The following is a 6,000-nucleotide window of genomic DNA, read 5'->3' on the forward strand; positions in this document are numbered from 1 at the left end:
ATAGCCTACATTCGAGCTACCGGAGCATACATTTCATCATAGTCAACACCTTCAAGTTGACTATAGCCTTTTGCAACTAGTCTTGCCTTGTTTCTGACTACAGATCCAGATTCATTGAGCTTGTTCTTGTACACCCACCGGGTGCCAACAATGGTGTGACCTTGCGGTTTTGGAATAACTTCCCACACACTATTTCGTTCAGATTCTGCTAGTTCTTCCTGCATCGTAGAGATCCAGTCGGGATCTAGTAAGGCTTCTTTGATTGATCGAGGTTCAACCGAGGACATGAATGTTGAGAAGTGGCAGTGATCAGATAAGACTTGTGAAGATCTGGTTTGAACGCCTACATATGGATTGCTGATGATCTGACCAGGTGGATGGTCTTTCGTCCAAATGTGAAGGCATAGTTGAAGATGATCAACATCAGTTCCCCCTGAACTTGAGAATAACCTGCTGATCCTGCGGAGTTGTCTTAAATTATTGGTGTTGCGGTAGAATGAAGTGGTTCCCCCTGGGATGCGGATGGGATTCCTTCTGGGATTGAAGGATGTTCCCCCTGGATTGATAGGAGAGTCACACTTCTTGGATCAGATCTGGTATTAATAGTTTCTATGTTTTCATCATCAGAGTAAGACGAGACATTTGATGGTTGAGATAACTTACGGAAGGACGGAGCTGCTTCAGTTAGTACTGAAACCTCGATGGTTGTAGTATGTTCTGGAGTGGAGTTTTCCCCCTCAACCGACAAGGTGGAAGTACCTCACGACACACCATCAGAAGGCATAGGACCAGATACTTCAGCATGTTGTAATTTAGCTTGCAGAGAGATCGGAACTTCAAATAACTTGGCAGTCTCTATGGGATCAAAAAGATCATCATAGTTAACTTCAACTATATTTAGAGGACTTGAAGTATCAGAAATATCAGATTCAAGAATTGATTTTGTATCGGTGGAGGGAGCAGCACTGCGGACATAAGAATCGTCAAACTTCATGTCAAAGCTTTCAACTATTAACCTCGTATGCTGTATCAGAACGTGATGTGCGATCTTCTTTGTTGAGTAGCCTAGGAAGATGCCTTCATCGGATTTAGGAGCAAACTTGTTGAGATGACTTTTGTTGTTGATCACAAAGCATTTGCAGCCAAAAATGTGGAAGAAGCAGACATTTGGTTTTCGGTTGTTGAGACCTTCATATGGAGTTTTGCCAAGACATTTTCAAACTATGTTGCGGTTCTGTACAAAACAAGTTGTGGCCACGGCTTTGGCCCAGAAGTACAGAGGTAGATTGGGGAAATTAAGCATAGATCTGGCTGCCTATACCAGATTTATATTTCTTATTTCAGCAACACCATTCTGTTGCGGGATATAGGGAGCTGAGAAGTTGTGACTTTTACCCTTGGACACTAAGAAATCATTTAGAAGATAATTGGTGAATTCTGTGTTGTTGTCACTGCGGATGCGTCACACTAGCAGCTTGATTTGAAGCTCGGTCTCCTTGATGAAACTGATGAATACCTGCGGCGTTTCTGACTTGAGTTGAAGGAAGAAGAGCCGTGTCAAACGTGTGAAATCATCCACTGTAACCAATATATATTTCTTGTGGTGAAGACTGGCTATGGTAGATGTGATGGGTTTTAAGCATTCTGAAAATTCCTAAGTGTACATGCAACCCTAATAAACCTTGGATCTATGTTTCTCTAAGATACATGCAAATAATTATTTTTCCAAGGTTCATATCCTAACTAGCATGGCATGGGGAACATGAATCAAATAAAGCTAGTAGAAATACTTACCTTGTAGTAGTAGTTGATTGCTTGGAGTTTTAGAGCCTAGCACCAATAGTGTGAATGCCTCAAATGGAAATCACAAATCACCACAAACTTGGAACTTTGAGAGAATAGTCACTACTATCTTGAAATCGGCCCTCACCTCAACAAGTGTCAACTAGTATGATTTCAAGAACCAAAGCCTCCTTTATATAGTGTGGTGGATTAGGGTTACATCCATGTAAACCCTAATACCCACGTCTCTTCATTTCCATGAGATCCATGGGTTAAAGCTCCATGGAGTATCCATGGACTTTTCAATGCAAGCCTAACCCATTCCAAATAAGCATTAGCCCACACTATATAAATATAGAAGCCCGTATTTAATTAGTAATATCTTTGATCTCTAAATTAACCCTAGATTAATTATAGATCAATACTAATTAAATAATATGATCTTATATTAATATATTAGAACTTATAATATATTAATAAATCATAACTTGTACTATTCTCAAATATTATCCATAAATTGTTCGGGTGAAGTGCAACCCAAATGGACCATGCCGGGTCGGGTCAAGTACATACCAAATATAGTTATGTACTTAGACACTATATCCAACAGTCTCCCACTTGGATAAGTCTAATAATTATAGTTGCAAGTATGACTTCAGGAACCGATCAGCAATCGTAGCTCTGTAAACTCTGTTGAACTAGAACGCGCCATTTTTGATAAGTGATCATATAATCCTCTGCTCAAGATATCAGACGGACATTTACATGGAACACGGTCTTACTTATTGTCCAGCATTTGTTTCCCAATTTCCAATTTGTTTGACATAGAACTTAACTGAACACATCAATTTAGTTCTTATCGGGCTCGGTACATAGGTCAAAACATAATCATCGAGGGGCCCAGATATCAACTTCTAATCTTAGAAGGAACAGATAAACTTCGACTCATATATTTGTTCTACCACTCATTGAATTATACACAAATGCATGTTTTATAACATCGAGTTACCAATGCGTTTTCATAAAATCAATGCATAATCAACTCGTAAGTAACAAATCATATCTGTAGGTTTGAAGACTTATATGATATTACCGTCTCACGATCACTCGAGATAAAAATTCCAAGAAGTGATTCCAGTGAGCGTGGATTGAGTCCAATGCTCAGAAGTTATGAGCACTCATGATTGTTGTAGCCATGTCCAACACCTTAGACCTCTGCAACCAATCATGACAGTCTTGATTTATACCTACTTCCGACATATGACCAACTGTGGAGGTTTGAATAATATGATATACCAAACATAATTATTTTGGAAGTCAAAACATGCAAAAGAAATATGATAAATGATCGACAAGAGATAGCAACACTTTACTCATAAATAAAACACCTTTTATTCATCATCTAATGTCAATTACACTTTACAAATTTCATAATATATCTAACTACTAAAACTTATATCATCCTTCAGCCCTATGCTCTGACCATGCTAGAGATGCTTAACCCTACTTAGTCCCTTCGTGAGAGGATCTGCTGGGTTCTCATCCGATGATACCCTCTTTGCCACGAGGATTCCTTTATCTATTCGATGTCTGATGAAGTGATATTTTCTGTCAATGTGTCTGGATCTCCCATGATCTCTTGGTTCCTTGGCTAAGGCAACCGAACTGATGCTGTCACAGAAAATCTCCATTGGCTCTTTTATAGCTGGTACAACTACAAGGTCTCCGATGAAATTCTTTAGCCATATAGCCTCCTTTGCTGCCTCGCTTGCTGCTATATACTCTGATTCACAAGTGGAATCAGCCACTGTCTCCTGCTTGCAACTCTTCCAAGTGATTGCTACTCCTTTTAAGGTAAAGACCCATCTTGACTGAGAGCGGAAATTATCCCTATCATTCTGGAAGCTAGCATCACTATACCCTACAACTCTCAAGTCATCATTCCCACCGAAGGTAAGGACCCATTCCTTAGTTCTTCGCAGGTACTTGAGGATATTCTTTACCGCAGTCCAGTTTTCCTTTCTAGGGTTACCCTGATACCTGCTAACCATGCTCAAAGCAAATGTTACATCAGGTCGAGTACACGTCATAGCATACATGATCGATCTTACAGCTGAAGCATAAGGTAGTCGACTCATTTCTGCTATCTCAGCCTCAGTACTAGGGCTTTGTGTCTTACTCAATCTGGCGTTACTCTGACTGGGTAACTCACCTTTCATGGAGTTATGCACGTTGAATCTTTTCAACACCTTCTCCACATAGGTGCTTTGACTAAGTCCAATTAGTCTTTTACTCCTATTTCTCAAAATCCTTATCCCTAGGATATAGGAAGCTTCACCAAGGTCCTTCATAGCGAAACACTTCCCAAGCCAGGACTTTACTTCCTACAGGGTTGGGATGTCATTTCCTATGAGTAGTATGTCATCCACATACAGTACCAAAAAGCTAACTATACTCCCACTAGCCGTGACATAAACACAAGATTCATCTTCACTCCTAGAAAAGCCAAATTCCTTGATCTTTTCATCAAAGCAAAGATTCCATCTGCGAGGTGCTTGCTTTAATCCATAAATGGATTTCTCAAGCTTACACACTCTATTAGGGTACTCGTTGCTGACAAAACCTTCTGGCTGACTCATGTAAACATCTTCAGTCAACTTTCCATTAAGGAAAGCGGTTTTGAAATCCATTTGCCAAATTTCATAGTCATGAAATGCCGCTATGGCTAACATAACCCTAATAGACTTAATCTTGGCTACTGGAGAAAAGGTCTCATCATAATCCACTCCAGGAGTTTGAGAGATGCCCTTTGCAACCAGTCGAGCCTTATAAGTGTGTACATTACCATCCATGTCGGTCTTCTTCTTGAAGATCCATTTGCACCTTATAGTCTTACAACCTGGTACATTCTCAACCAAGTTCCAAACTTGATTGTCATACATGGATTGTATCTCCCTATCCATAGCCTCTTTCCATTCAGCAGACTCGGGGCCTGCCATGGCTTCCTCGTAGCCGTTAGGGTCATCCAGACCTACTAGTGTCCCATCACTAATAAGTGTCTCACCTTCTGCAGTAATATGGAAACCATAGTAATGCTCAGGTGCATTCCTAACTCTTGTGGAACGCCTCAGAGGTACATATTCATCAATTGGCTCAACAGGAGTTTCCTCTTCAAGTTGAGGTCTAGTGTTTGAAGTTCCTTCACCACTTGACTCTTCAATTTCTTCAAGATCAATTTGCCTCCCACTGTCTCCTTGGCTTAGAAACTCTCTCTCTCGAAATACTCCACTTCTTGCTACAAAGACCACATTATCACTGGGTATGAAGAAGAGGTAACCAAAGGATCTTTGTGGGTATCCGATGAAAATACACCTCTCGCTTCGGGGTTCTAGCTTGTCATGAGTCTCGCATCTCCCAAAAGCCTCGCAACCCCAAATCTTGATGTGGTCTTGTTTGGGTACTTTACTAGTCCATATTTCGTGAGGACTTTTGGCAACTTTCTTTGTATGGACTAGATTAAGGATATGGGCGGCAGTCTCTAAGGCATACTCCCAAAATGAGATTGGTAGCGAAGCTCGACTCATCATGGAACGCACCATGTCCAACAAGGTTCGATTACGCCTCTCAGCCACACCATTCAACTTCGGTGTCCTAGGAGGTATTAACTGTGAGACAATCCCACATTCCCTAAGATAGTCAAGGAACTCTGAACTAAGATACTCACCACCTCGATCGGATCGAAGCATCTTAATGTTCCTGCCCAATTGATTCTCGACTTCCTGTTTAAATTCCTTAAACCTTTCAAAAGTCTCTGACTTATGCTTGATTAAGTAGACATATCCATATCTACTGTAATCATCAGTAAAAGTCAAATAATAACGATTAGCATCCCTTGTGGCATGTTTGAATGGTCCTCACACATCCGTGTGTACAAGGTCCAACAAACCTTCACCCCTCTCACAAGAACCTGTGAAGGGTGACTTTGTTATTTTTCCAAGTAAGCATGATTCGCAACTATCATCTGACTTTAGGTCAAACGACTCCAAGACTCCATCCTTTTGGAGTTGGCCTATGCGTTTCTTGCTTATATGTCCAAGACGACAATGCCATAACGATGCTTTATCCAAGTTATTATTATTAACATAATCAATACACAATACATTATTTCCTAAGTAATCAACCACAGATACTGTTTCATACATGCCATCACAAGGTAAT

Source organism: Lactuca saligna, chromosome 4, assembly GCF_052625555.1.
Source record: "Lactuca saligna cultivar CGN05327 chromosome 4, ASM5262555v1, whole genome shotgun sequence".
NCBI classification, from domain to species: Eukaryota; Viridiplantae; Streptophyta; class Magnoliopsida; order Asterales; family Asteraceae; genus Lactuca; species Lactuca saligna.